Source organism: Globicephala melas, chromosome 1 (genome assembly GCF_963455315.2).
Source record: "Globicephala melas chromosome 1, mGloMel1.2, whole genome shotgun sequence".
NCBI classification, from domain to species: Eukaryota; Metazoa; Chordata; class Mammalia; order Artiodactyla; family Delphinidae; genus Globicephala; species Globicephala melas.
The window spans coordinates 153,457,865-153,473,058 of record NC_083314.1 but is presented as its reverse complement, the minus strand read 5'-3'; the positions used below and the strand labels follow the sequence as shown (position 1 = coordinate 153,473,058).

General features: G+C 37.0%; 1 protein-coding gene across 11 annotated transcripts in view; it reads left to right on the top strand.

Annotated features, from left to right (window-relative positions):
- CCDC30 (coiled-coil domain containing 30) overlaps positions 1–15,194 on the top strand; it is a 173,757-nt gene that overhangs the window by 54,649 nt on the left and 103,914 nt on the right. The window lies entirely within an intron of this gene.

Below are 15,194 nucleotides of genomic sequence, written 5' to 3'. Positions count from 1 at the left end.
GCCTGCCTTTTTCTATTGCTTTGCCAGGGAGTATGGAGGAAGAAATTGGGGTACAGAGGATATGTTTCTGTTCACTTCCTCGCCACAGGGAACAATTAGTATGAAAAATATAATGGGTTTCGTTAAAGAAAAAAAGACTCTTACAAAGATACAACCAACTTGGGCATTTTTAATCATCAAAATGAAGTTGCCTTACAGAATCAACCAGTGATAGGGGAGTGGGTAGTCGGAACCACATATCATAGAGAACTAATATGGTTTAGGCTCCAGTGTGCACAGCATCTAATCTTTTCAGAACTATCAGCCTCTGAAGGGGTGGGCAAAGTGATCAAACACAAGGCAGATGGAAGCAAGAGCCAGTGTGTTGTAGAGAGGGCGATTTCAGATATTCAGCTCAAGGAGCTAGACTGCTTTGCCTTTCCTCTCACACACCTAAGATGAGTGACATCCCTGTTGCTGAGGGATCTCCTTCACCAGAGCTTGTTTTTACTGTAACTCTCTGGGCCCTATACCCCCAGCCTCCTCGGTAGCAAGGAACTATAGATTTATTGTTTCCCCGCCCAAGGAGCCTGTATCCTTCTTGTTTTCCAGAACTCTCTTGTAGATAAATAATGCATTTTGTAGGAAGGAAGGAAGGGAGGGTGGGAAGGAGAGAAGGAAGAAAGGAAAGAAGGAATTTCCAGGCAAGACTTCAGTAACTTTTACCAAAATTTTTCCCAGAGCACCCAGTGGTGCTGCTCTAATTTACAGAAGTTGACTTATTAGTAACTATTTTTATTAGTTTCTTATTTATCCTTCCAGCATTTATTCCAATAGAAGCATTTTGAACATTTATTCAGATTTCCTCCTTTCTTAGTTTCTCTTCCCTTCCCTTCCCTTCCTTTCCCTCCCTTCCTTCCTTTCTTCCTTCCTTCTTTCCCTCCCTCCCTCCCTTCCTTCCTTCCTTCTTCCCTTCCCTCCCTCCCTCCCTTCCTTCCTTCCTTCCTCCCTTCCTCCCTTCCTCCCTCCCTTCCTTCCTTCCTCCCTCCCTTCCTTCTTTCCAAGCTTCCTTCCTTTCTCTTTAACTAAAATGCTCCTGGAGATCCTTCTGTATTATACAAAGAGATCTTCCTGATTCTTCAGAGCAGCTAGCATTCTGTTGTGTGGATGTACTATAATTCATTTAACCAGTCTGCTGTTGATGGACACTTGGGTTGTTTCCAGTCTTATGCATATTTATGCAGGTGTTTCTACAGGTTAGAGTCACAGAAATGGGATTGTGAGGTTAGGGGATAGCTAGATCTGTAATTTTAGTCGATATTGCCAGATACTACTCAGTGGAAATTGCACCATTTTCCTCTTCCATCAGCAATGTATGAGAAAGCTAGTTTCCTAAAATTTCACTAACTGAATATATTGTCAAACTTTTGTATTTTTACTAAATGATAGGTGAGAATGAGTATCTCAGTGTAGTTTTCATTTTCAATCATCTATTTATAGTGAGATTGAGCATTTTTCAAATGTTTATATTTAACATCAATATTTATATTTCTTGTATAAAATTAACTTTATTGAAATATTTAATACAATATAAACGTATATATTTTAAGAGTTGAGTTCAATGAGCTTTGACAAATGCATACATCTGTATAACCACAACCACTACAATCAAGAAAGAAAACATTCATTAGCCTAAAATTTCCCCTCCCCTTTTGCTATCAATGCCTCCCACTCCGCCACTTCCTATGACCATACCATTTCTAGAATTTCAAATAAATAGAATCATCTGGTATATACTCTTTTCTATTTGGCTTCCTTCACTTATAATAATACTTTTGAGATTTATCCATGTTGTTGTCTATATCACTGGTTCATTTTTAAATGGCTGAGGAATATTCCTGTATATATGGATATACCATACATTGTTTATCCACTGGTTAATAGATAATCAGATTGTTTTCAGCTATTATGAATAAAGCTTCTACTAGTATTCACATGCCAGTATGTTTTTTTTTCCCTCTTGGTTAAATACCTAGCAGTGGAATTACTGAATAACAGAGCAAGTACATGTTTAATTTTATAAGAAACTGCCAGACTGTCTTCCACTTGGTAATGAATAATGCTGCTATTAACAATCATGTACAAATTTTTCTGTGAACACGTTTTCATTTTCCTTGGGTATGTACATAGGAGTGGAATTGCTGGGTCATATGTAAATTCTATGTTCAACTTCTTGTAGAACTGCCAGACTATTCTCCAAAGCACCTCCACGATTTAACAATTCCCATCAGCAGTGTATGTGTTCCAGTTTCTCCACATCCTTAGCAGGATTTGTTATATTTTGTCTTTCTTTTTTATTATAGCTATCCTAGTGGGTATAATAAAGTAGTATCTCAGTATAGATTTTTCTTTTTTTAACAACTTTATTGGAGTATAATCGCTTTACATTGTGTTAGTTTCTGCTGTAAAACAAAGTGAATCAGCTATGCATATAGTTATATCCCTATATCTCCTCCCTCTTGCGTCTCCCTTCCACTCTCCCTATCCCTCCCCTCTAGGTGATTAGCACCAAGCTAATCTCCCAGTGCTATGCGGCTGCTTCCCACTAGCTATCTATTTTACGTTTGGTAGTGTATATAAATCCATGCCACTCTCCCACTTCATCCCAGCTTACCCTTCCCCCTCCCCATATCCTCAAGTCCATTCTCTACATCTGTGTCTTTATTCCTGTCCTGCCCCTAGGTTCTTCATGACCATTTTTTCTCTTAGATTCCATATATATGTGTTAGAATACGGTATTTGTTTTCTCTTTCTGACTTACTTCACTCTGTATGACAGATTCTAGGTCCATCCACCTCACTACAAATAACTCAATCTCGTTTCTTTTTATGGCTGAGTAATATTCCATTGTGTATATTTGTCACATCTTCTTTATCCATTCATCCAATAATGGACACTTACATTGCTTCCACGTCCTGGCTATTGTAAATAGAGCTGCAATGAACATTTTGGTACATGACTCTTTTTGAATTATGGTTTTCTCAGGGTATATGCCCAGTAGTGGGATTGCTGGGTCATATGGTAGTTCTATTTTTACTTTTTTAAGGAACATCCATACTGTTCTCCATAGGGGCTGTATCCACTTACATTCCCACCAACAGTGTAGGAGGGTTCCCTTTTCTCCACACCTTCTCGAGCATTTATTGTTTGTAGATTTTTTGATGATGGCCATTCTGACTGGTGTGAGGTGATACCTCATTGCAGTTTTGATTTGCATTTCTCAAATGATTGCTGATGTTGAGCATCCTTTCATGTGTTTGTTGGCAATCTGTATATCTTCTTTGGAGAAATGTCTATTTAGGTCTTCTGCCCATTTTTGGATTGGGTTGTTTGTTTTTTTTGATATTGACCTGCATGAGCTCCTTGTATATTTCATAGATTAATCCTTTGTAAGTTGCTTCATTTGCAAATATTTTCTCTCATTCTGAGGGTTGTCTTTTTGTCTTGTTTATGGTTTCCTTTGCTGTGCAAAAGCTTTTAAGTTTCATTAGGTTCCATTTGTTTATTTTTGTTTTTATTTCCATTTCTCTAGGAGGTGGGTCAAAAAGGATCTTGCTGTGATTTATGTCATGAAGTGTTCTTCCTATGTGGTCCTCTAAGAGTTTTATGTTTGGCCTTACATTTAGGTCTTTAATCCATTCTGAGTTTATTTTTGTGTATGGTGTTAGGGAGTGTTCTAATTTCATTTTTCTACATGTAGCTGTCCAGTTTTCCCAGCACCACTTATTGAAGAGGCTGTCTTTTCTCCATTGTATATTCTTGCCTCCTTTATCAAAGATAAGATGACCATAAGTGCATGGGTTTATCTCTGGGTTTTCTATCCTATTCCACTGATCTATCTTTCTGTTTTTGTGCCAGTACCATACTGTCTTGATTACTGTAGATTTGTAGTGTAGTCTGAAGTCAAGAAGCCTGATTCCTCCAACTCCATTTTTCTTTCTCAAGATTGCTTTGGCTACTCAGGGTCTTTTGTGTTTCCATACAAATTGTGAAAATTTTTGTTCTAGTTCTGTGATAAATGCCATTGATAGTTTCATAGGGATTGCATTGAATCTGTAGGTTGCTTTGGGTAGTATAGTCATTTTAACAATGTTGATTCTTCCAATCAAAGAACGTGGTATATCTCTCCATCTGTTGGTATCATCTTTAATTTATTTCATTTGTGTCTTATAGTTTTCTGCATACAGATCTTTTGTCTCCTTAGGTAGATTTATTCCTAGGTATTTTATTCTTTTTGTTGCCATGGTAAATGGGATTGTTTCCTTAATTTCTCTTTCAGATTTTTCATCATTAGTGTATAGGAATGGAAGAGATTTCTGTACATGAATTTTGTATCCTGCTACTTTACCAAATTCATTGATTAGTTCTAGTAGTTTTCTGGGAGCATCTTTAGGAATCTCTATGTATCTTATCATGTCATCTGCAAACAGTGACAGCTTTACTTCTTTTCCGATTTGGATTCCTTTTATTTCTTTTTCTTCTCTGATTGCTGTGGCTAAAACTTCGAAAGCTATGTTGAATAATAGTGGTGAGAGTGGGCAACCTGTCTTGTTCCTGATCTTAGTGGAAATGGTTTCAGTTTTTCACCATTGAGGACGATGTTGGCTGTGGGTTTGTCATATATGGCCTTTATTATGTTGAGGAAAGTTCCCTCTATGCCTACTTTCTGGAAGGTTATTATCATTAATGAGTGTTGAATTTTGTTGAAAGATTTTATGCATCTATTGAGATGATCATATGGTTTTTATCCTTCAATTTGTTAATATGGTGTATCACATTGATTGATTTGTATATACTGAAGAATCCCCGCATTCCTGGGATAAACCCCACTTGATCATGGTGTATGATCCTTCTAACGCACTGTTGGATTTGGTTTGCTGGTATTTTGTTGAGGATTTTTGCATCTATCTTCATCAGTGATATTGGCTTGTGGTTTTCTTTCTTTGTGACATATTTGTTTGGTTTTGGTACCAGGGTGGCGACCTCGTAGAATGAGTTTGTGAGTGTTCCTCCCTATGCTATATTTTGGAAGAGTTTGAGAAGGATGGGTGTTAGCTCTTCTGTAAATGGTTGATAAAATTTACTGTGAAGCCATCTGGTCCTGGACTTTTGTTTGTTGGAATATTTTTAATTACAGTTTCAATTTCGGTGCTTGTGATTGGTCTGTTTGTATTTTCTATTTCTTCCTGGTTCACTCTTGGAAGGTTGTGCTTTTCTAAGAATTTGTACATTTCTTCCAGGTCATCCATTTTATTAGCATACAGTTGCTTGTAGTAATCTCTCATGATCCTTTGTATTTCTGCAGTGTCAGTTGTTACTTCTTCTTTTTCATTTCTAATTCTATTGATTTGAATCTTCTCCCTTTTTTTCCTGATTAGTCTGACTAATGGTTTATCAATTTTGTTTATCTTCTCAAAGAACCAGCTTTTAGTTTTATTGATGTTTGCTATTGTTTCCTTCATTTATTTTTCATTTATTTCTGATCTGATCTTTATGATTTCTTTCCTTCTGCTAGCTTTGGGGTTTTTTTGTTCTTTCTCTAATTACTTTAGATGTAAGGTTTTGTTATTTATTTGAGATTTACTTGTTTCTTGAGGTAGCATTGTATTGCTATAAACTTCCATCTTAGAACTGCTTTTGCTGCATCCCATAGGTTTTGGGTCGTCATGTTTTCATTGTCATTTGTTTCTAGGTATTTTCTGATTTCCTCTTTGATTTCTTCAGTGATCTCTTGGTTATTTAGTAGCGTATTGTTTAGCCTCCATGTGTTCGTATTTTTTACACTTTTTTCCCTGTAATTGATATCTAGTCTCATAGCATTGTGGTTGGAAAAGATACTTGATACGATTTCAGTTTTCTTAAATTTACCAAGGCTTTACTTGTGTCCCATGATATGATCTATCACGGAGAATGTTCCATGAGCAATTGAGAAGAAAGTGTATTCTGTTGTTTTTGGTTGGAATGTCCTGTAAATATCAATTAAATCCATCTTCTTTAATGTGTCATTTAAAGCTTGTGTTTCTTTATCTATTTTCATTTTGGATGATCTGTCCATTGGTGAAAGTGGGGTGTTAAAGTCCCCTATTATTATTGTGTTACTTTCATTTTCTCCTTTTATGGCTGTTAGCATTTGCCTTATATATTGAGGAGCTCCTATGTTGGGTGCATAAGTATCTACAATTGTTATATCTTCTTCTTGGATTGATCCCTTGATCGTTATGCAGTGTCCTTCTTTGTCTCTCGAGATAGTCTTTATTTTAAAGTCTATTTTGTCGGATATGAAAGTGGCTACTCCAGTTTTCTCTTGCTTTTCATTTGCATGGAATATCTTTTTCCATCCTCTCACTTTCAGTCTGTATGTGTCCCTAGGTCTGAAGTGGGTCTCTTGTAGACAGCAGATATACGGGCCTTGTTTTTGTATCCATTCATCCAGTCTATGTCTTTTGGTTGGAGCATTTAATCCATTTACATTTAAGGTGTTTATCGATATGTATGTTCCAATTACCATTTTCTTAACTGTTTTGGGTTTGTTATTGTAGGTCTTTTCCTTCTCTTGTGTTTCCCGCCTAGAGAAGTTCCTTTAGCATTCGTTATAAAGCTGGTTTGATGGTGCTGAATTCTCTTAGCTTTTGCTTGTCTGTAAAGTTTTTAATTTCTCTGTTGAATCTGAGTGAGATCCTTGCTGGATAGAGTAATCTTTTTTTTTTTTTTTTTTTACATCTTTATTGGAGTATAATTGCTTTACAATGGTGTGTTAGTTTCTGCTTTATAACAAAGTGAATCAGTTATACATATACATATATCCCCATATCTCTTCACTCTTGCATCTACCTCCCTCCCACCCTCCCTATCCCACCCCTCTAGGTGGTCACAAACCACCGAGCTGATCTCCCTGTGCTACGCAGCTACTTCCCACTAGCTATCTATTTTACGTTTGGTAGTGTATATATGTCCATTCCACTCTCTCACTTTGTCACAGCGTACCCTTCCCCCTCCCCGTATCCTCAAGTCCATTCTCTAGTAGGTCTGTGTCTTTATTCCCATCTTACCCCTAGGTTCTTCATGACATTTTTTTTTTTTAGATTCCATATATATGTGTTAGCATATGGTATTTGTTTTTCTCTTTCTGACTTACTTCACTCTGTGTGACAGACTCTAGGTCCATCCACCTCACTACAAATAACTCAATTTCATTTCTTTTTGTGGCTGAGTAATATTCCATGGTATATATGTGCCACATCTTCTTTATCCATTCATCCAATGATGGACACTTAGGTTGTTCCATCTCCTGGCTACTGTAAATAGAGCTGCAATGAACATTTTGGTACATGACTGTTTTTGAATTATGGTTTTCTCAGGGTATATGCCCAGAAGTGGGATTGCTGGGTCATATAGTAGTTCTATTTGTAGTCTTTTAAGGAACCTCCATACTGTTCTCCATAGTGGCTGAACCAATTCACATTCCCACCAGCAGTGCAAGAGTGTTCCCTTTTCTCCACACCCTCTCCAGCATTTATTGTTTCTAGATTTTTTGATGATGGCCATTCTGAATGGTGTGAGATGATATCTCATTGTAGTTCTGATTTGCATTTCTCTAATTATTAGTGATGTTGAGCATTCTTTCATGTGTTTGTTGGCAGTCTGTATATCTTCTTTGGAGAAATGTCTATTTAGATCTTCTGCCCATTCTTGGATTGGGTTGTTTGTTTTTTTGTTATTGAGCTGCATGAGCTGCTTATAAATTTTGGAGATTAATCCTTTGTCAGTTGCTTCATTTGCAAATATTTTCTCCCATTCTGAGGGTTGTCTTTTGGTCTTGTTTATGGTTTCCTTTGCTGTGCAAAAGCTTTTAAGTTTCATTAGGTCCCCTTTACTTATTTTTATTTCCATTTCTCTAGGAGGTGGGACCAAAAGGATCTTGCTGTGATTTATGTCATAGAGTGTTCTGCCTATGTTTTCCTCTAAGAGTTTGATAGTTTCTGGCCTTACATTTAGGTCTTTAATCCATTTTGAGCTTATTTTTGTGTATGGTGTTACGGACTGTTCTAATCTCATAATTTTACATGTACCTGTCCAGTTTTCCCAGCAGCACTTGTTGAAGAGGCTGTCCTTTCTCCACTGTACATTCCTACCTACTTTATCAAAGATAAGGTGACTATATGTGCATGTCTTTATCTCTGGGCTTTCTATCCTGTTCCATTGATCTATATTTCTGTTTTTGTGCCAGTACCATACTGTCTTAATCACTGTAGCTTTGTAGTATAGTTTGAAGTCAGGGAACCTGATTCCTCCAGCTGCATTTTTTGCTCTCAAGATTGCTTTGGCTATTCGGGGTCTTTTTTGTTTCCATAGAAATTTTTTGTTCTAGTTCTGTGATAAATTCCATTGATAGTTTGATAGGGATTGCATTGAATCTGTAGATTGCTTTGGGTAGTAGAGTCATTTTCACAATGTTGATTGTTCCAATCCCAGAACATGGTATATCTCTCCATCTATTTGTATCATCTTTAATTTCTTTCATCAGTGTCTTATAATTCTCTGCATACACGTCTTTTGTCTCCTTAGGTAGGTTTATTCCTAGCTATTTTATTCTTTTTATTGCAATAGTAAATGGGAGCGTTTTCTTAATTTCACTTTCAGATTTTTCATCATTAGTGTATAGGAATGCAAGAGATTTCTGTGCATGAATTTTGTATCCTGCTACTTTACCAAATTCATTGATTAGCTCTAGTAGTTTTCTGGTAGCATTTTAGGATTCTCTATGTATAGTATGATGTCATCTGCAAACAGTGACAGCTTTACTTCTTCTTTTCCGATTTGGATTCCTTTTATTTCCTTTTCTTCTCTGATTGCTATGGCTAAAATTTCCAAAACTATGTTGAATAAGAGTGGTGAGAGTGGGCAACCTTGTCTTGTTCCTGATCTTAGTGGAAATGGTTTCAGTTTTTCACCATTGAGGACGATGTTGGCTGTGGGTTTGTCATATATGGCCTTTATTATATTGAGGAAAGTTCCCTCTATGCCTAGTTTCCGCAGGATTTTTATCATAAGTGGGTGTTGAATTTTGTCAAAAGCTTTCTCTGCATCTATTGAGATGATCGTATGGTTTTTCTCCTTCAGTTTTTTAATATGGTGTATCACGTTGAGTGATTTGCGTATATTGAAGAATCCTTGCATTTCTGGAATATACCCCACTTGATCATGGTGTACAATCCTTTTAATGTGCTGTTGGATTCTGTTTGCTAGCATTTTGTTGAGGATTTTTGCATCTATGTTCATCAGTGCTATTGGCCTGTAGTTTTTTTTCTTTGTGACATCCTTGTCTGGTTTTGGTATCAGGGTGATGGTAACCTCGTAGAATGAGTTTGGGAGTGTTCCTCCCTCTGCTATATTTTGGAAGAATTTGAGAAGGATATGTGTTAGCTCTTCTGTAAATGTTTGATAGAATTCGCCTGTGATGCCATCTGGTCCTGGGCTTTTGTTTGTTGGAAGATTTTTAATCACTGTTTCAATTTCAGTGCTTGTGATTGGTCTGTTCGTATTGTCTATTTTTTCCTGGTTGAGTCTCGGCAGGTTGTACATTTCTATGAATTTGTCCATTTCTTCCAGGTTGTCCATTTTATTGGCATAGAGTTGCTTGTAGTAATCTCTCATGATCTTTTGTATTTCTGCAGTGTCAGTTGTTACTTCTCCTTTTTCATTTTGAATTCTATTGATTTGAGTCTTCTCCCTTTTTTTCTTGATGAGTCTGGCTAATCGTTTATCAATTTTGTTTATCTTCTCAAAGAACCAGCTTTTAGTTTTATTGATGTTTGCTATCATTTCTGTCATTTCTTTTTCATTTATTTCTCATTTGAGCTTTATGCTTTCTTTCCTTCTGCTACCTTCGGGGTTTTTTTGTTCTTCTTTCTCTAATTGTTTTAGGTGCAAGGTTAGGTTGTTTATTCGAGATGCTTCCTGTTTCTTAAGGCAGGATTGTATTGCTATAAACCTCCCTCTTAGAACTGCTTTTGCTGCATCCCATAGGTTTTGGGTCATCGTGTCTCCATTGTCATTTGTTTCTAGGTATTTTTTTATTTCCTCTTTGATTTCTTCAGTGATCACTTTGTTATTAAGTAGTGTATTGTTTAGCCTGCATGTGTTTGTATTTTTTACAGATCTTTTCCTGAAATTGATACCTAGTCTCATAGCATTGTGGTCGGAAAAGATACTTGATACAATTTCAATTTTCTTAAATTTACCAAGGCTTTTTTGTGACCCAAGATATGATCTGTCCTGGAGAATATTCCATGAGCAGTTGAGAAAAATGTGTATCTGTTGTTTTTGGATGTTTTTGGATGGAATTTCCTATAAATATCAATTAAGTCCATCTTGTTTAGTGTATCATTTTAAGCTTGTGTTTCCTTATTTATTTTCATTTTGGATGATCTGGCCATTGGTGAAAGTGGGGTGTTAAAATCCCTTAGTATGAATGTGTTACTGTTGATTTCCCCTTTTATGGCTGTTAGTATTTGCCTTATGTATTGAGGTGCTCCTATGTTGGGTGCATAAATATTTACAATTGTTAAATCTTCTTCTTGGATCGATCCCTTGATCATTATGTAGTGTCCTTCTTTGTCTCTTGTAATAGTCTTTATTTTAAAGTCTATTTTGTCTGATATGAGAATTGTTACTCCAGCTTTCTTTTGGTTTCCATTTGCATGGAATATGTTTTTCCATCCCCTCATTTTCAGTCTGTATGTGTCCCTCGGTCTGAAGTGGGTCTCTTGTAGACAGCATATATATTGGTCTTGTTTTTGTATCCATTCAGCCAGTCTTTGTCTCTTGGTGGGAGCATTTAATCTTTTACATTTAAGGTAATTATTGATATGTATGTTCCTATTCCCATTTTCTTAATAGTTTTGGGTTTGTTATTGTAGGTCTTTTCCTTCTCTTGTGTCTCTTGCCTAGAGAAGTTCCTTTAGCATTTGTTGTAAAGCTTTTTTGATGGTGCTGAACTCTCTCAGCTTTTGATTGTCTATAAAGTTTTTAATTTCTCCATCAAATCTGAATGACATACTTGCTGGGCAGAGTAATCTTGGTTGTAGATTTTTCTCCTTCATCACTTTAAATATGTCCTGTCAGGGCCTTCTGGCTTGCAGAGTTTCTGCTGAAAGATCAGCTGTTAACCTTATGGGGATTCCCTTGTGTGTTATTTGTTGTTTTTCCCTTGCTACTTTTAATATGTTTTCTTTGTATTTAATTTTTGACAGTTTGATTAATATGTGTCTTGGCGTGTTTCTCCTTGGATTTATCCATATGGGACTCTCTGTGCTTCCTGGAGTTGATTAACTATTTCCTTTCCCATATTAGGGAAGTTTTCAACTATAATCTCTTGAAATATTTTCTCTGTCCTTTTCTTTTTCTCTTCTTCTTCTGGGACCCCTATAATTCGAATATTGGTGCATTTAATGTTTTCTCAGAGGTCTCTGCGACTGTCCTCCATTCTTTTCATTCTTTTTTCTTTATTCTTCTCTGAAGTAGTTATTTCCACTATTTTATCTTCCAGGTCACTTATCTGTTCTTCTGCCTCAGTTCTTCTGCTATTGATCCCTTCTAGAGAATTTTTAATTTCATTTATTGTGTTGTTTATCATTGCTTGTTTCCTCTTTAGTTTTTCTAGGTGCTTGTTACATGTTTCTTGCATTTTCTCCATTCTATTTCCAAGATTTTGGATCATCTTTACTATCATTATTCTGAATTCTTTTTCAGGTAGACTGCCTATTTCCTCCTCATTTGTTAGGTCTGGTGGGTTTTTATCTTGTTATTTCATCTGCTGTGTTTTTTTCTGTCTCCTCATTTTGCTTATCTTACTGTGTTTCGGGTCTCCTTTTTGCAGGCTGCAGGTTCGTAGTTCCCGTTGTTTTTGGTGTCTGTCCCCAGTGGTTCAGGTTGGTTCAGTGGGTTGTGTAGACTTCCTGGTGGAGGGGACTAGTGCCTGTGTTCTGGTGGATAAGGCTGGATCTTGTCTTTCTGGTAGGCAGGTCCACATCTTGTGGTTTGTTTTGGGGTGTTTGTGGCCTTATTATGATTTTAGGCAGCCTGTCTGCTAATGGGTAGGGTTGTGTTCCTGTCTTGCTAGTTGTTTGGCACGGGGTGTCCAGCACTGGAACTTGCTGGTCATTGAGTGGAGCTGGGTCATAGCGTTGAGACTGAGATCTCTGGGAGTCTCTTGCCAACTGATATTACGTGGGGCCAGGAGGCCTCTGGTGGCCCAGTGTCCTGACCTCCGCTCTCCCAACTCAGAGGCTCAGGCCTGACAGCCGGCCAGAGCACCAAGACCCTGTCAGCCACACAGCTGCTAGTGTTGGAGGGTCTCCTGCAGAGGTGGTGGGGTGATTGTGGCTCATTCAGGGACAAGGACACTGGCAGCCAAAGTTCTGGGAAGTACTCCTTGGCATGAGCCCTCCCAGAATCTACCATTAGCCCCAAGAAAGAGCCTGTAACCTCAGTATAGTTTTGATTTGCATTTCCTGAATGACTAATGATATTAAGTGTCTTTTTGTATGCTGATTGGCCATTTCTAGAGCTCATCATTACTTTGTCCAGATCCACATTTCCATCTGGTTCCATACTTTTTCAGCCTGAAGAACATGATTAACATTTCTTCTAGTGCAGATCTGCTAGTGATAAACTCTCTGGTTTTGTTTGTCTGCAAATGTGTTTGTTTTACTTTTTTTTTTTTCAATTTTTTTTACTGTAATAAAATACACATAACAGATAATTTACCAAGTTAATGATTTTTAAGCATCCAGTTCAGTGATATTAAGCACATTCATATTGTTATTCAACCGTCACCACCATCCACCTCTAGAACTCACTTCATCTTGCAAAACTGAAACTCTATACCCATTAAACAGTACCTCCTTATTCTGCCCTTCCCTCACAGCCTAGGCAGCCACCATTCTACTTTCTTTCTCTATGATTTTGACTACTCTAAATACCTCATATAAGTGGAATCATATACTATTTGTCCTTTTGTGACTTTCTTATTTCAGTTAGCATAATGTTGTCAAATTTCAGCTATGTTGTAGCATATATTAGAATCCCCTTCCTTTTTTAGGGTGGATAATATTCCATTGTATGCATATACCACATTTTATTTATCTATTCATTTATCTTTGGATACTTGGGTTGCTTTCATGTTTCAGCCACTGTGAATAATGCTACCATGAACATGAGTATACAAGCATCTGTTCAAGTCCCTGTTTTCAATACTTTTGGGCAGGGGTCTCCACCTCTGGGCTGCAGACCAGTACCAGTCCGCGGTCTGTTAGGAACCGGGCCAAATAGCAGGAGGTGAGTGGTGGGCGAATGCACAAAACTTCATCTGCCGATCTGCATCTCTCTCCATCACTCACATTACGGCCTAAACCATCCCCTCTGACCCCCATCCGTGGGAAAATTGTCATCCACGCAGCTGGTCCCTGGTGCCAAAAAGGTTGTGGACCGCTGCTTTTGGGTATATACCTAGATGTGGAATTGCTGGATTATATCATAATTCTGTTTAAATTTGCGAGGAACCACCATACCATTTTCCACAATGACTGCACCACTTTACATTCCCACCCACAGTGCACAAGTGTTCCAGTTTCGCCACATCCTCATCAACACTTGTTATTTTATATTTTATTTGATGTTAGCTATCCTAATGGGTGTGGGATGTGGTATCTCACTGTGGTCTTGGTTTGCATTTCCGTAATCATTAGTGATGTTGAGCATTTTTTTATGTGCTTGTTGACCATTCATATGTCTTCATTTGAGAAGTATCTATTCATGTCCTTTGCCCATTTTTTAATCAGATTGTTTGTTTTTATGTTGGTGAGTTTTAAGAATTCTCTATATGTTCTACTTATATTAATCCTTTAGCAGATATATAATTTACAAGTATTTTTCCCATTCCATAGATTGCCTTTCACTCTGTTAAAGTATCCTTTTTTAATATTTATTTATTTATTATAAAGTATCCTTTGATGCACAAAAAAAATTGTTTTCATGAAGTCCAGTTTGACTATTTCTTCTTTTGTTGCCTATGCCTTTGATGTCATATCTAAGAAATCACTGTCATATTTAAGAAAATGTTGCAAAATTTTTCCCCTATGTTTTCTTCTATGAGTTTTAGAGTTTTGGGTCTTAGATTTAAGGCTTTGATAAATTTGAGTTACTTTATATATATGCTGTTAGATAAGGGTCCAACTTCATTCTTTGGTATGTGAATGTCCAGTTATTCCAGCATCATTTGTTGAAAAGACTGTCCTTTTCCCATTGAATGGTCTTGGCACACTTATCAAAAATCACTTGATCGTATAAGCAAAAGTCTATTTCTGGTCTCTGTGTTCTATTCCTTTGGTCTATATGTCTGTCTTTATGCCAGTAACACAGTTTTGACTGCTGTAGCTTTGTGGTAAGTTTTAAAATCAGGAAGTGGGAGTCCATCAGCTTTGTTCTTTTTCAAGGTAGTTTTGGCTATTTGTCATCCCTTGAGATTCCATATGAATTTTAGGGTGGGTTTTTTTTTAATTTCTGCAAAGATTGCACTGAATCTGTAGATCACTTTGGGTAGCAATAACATCTTAACAATATTAACACATTACTGACTGGGGGATTTTTGCAGATACTGATGCTTGTGTCTGGTGATTTGTTGTGTAAGTGAATATTGAAACACCCACATTTGAGTAAATATCAACAACTTTTTTTTTTTCAAAACATCTTTATGACTCTATGACTGAGTTGTAGGTTTAGATAGATGCTGGGAATAAAGGGATGAGTTTTACCTGCACTCAGAAGAAACATTCAGACTTTGAGGTAATTGGGGAAGGAGTTTTTCTGTTCTTCATAATCTGCAAATGCAGAAGCAATAAGTTCTGATTGGAAAGAGAGAGGTCCGGGATTCTCGTTCATGGAGGAAATATTTGAAAACATTCCAAGATCAAGACCTCTTCCTTTAAAATATGCTTGAAGGGTTCTGAAAAACCCTAGGTTCTTCATGACATTTTTTTTTCTTAAATTCCATATATATGTGTTAGCGTACAGTATTTGTCTTTCTCTTTCTGACTTACTTCCCTCTGTGTGACAGACTCTAGGTCTATCCACCTCATTACAAATAGCTCAATTTC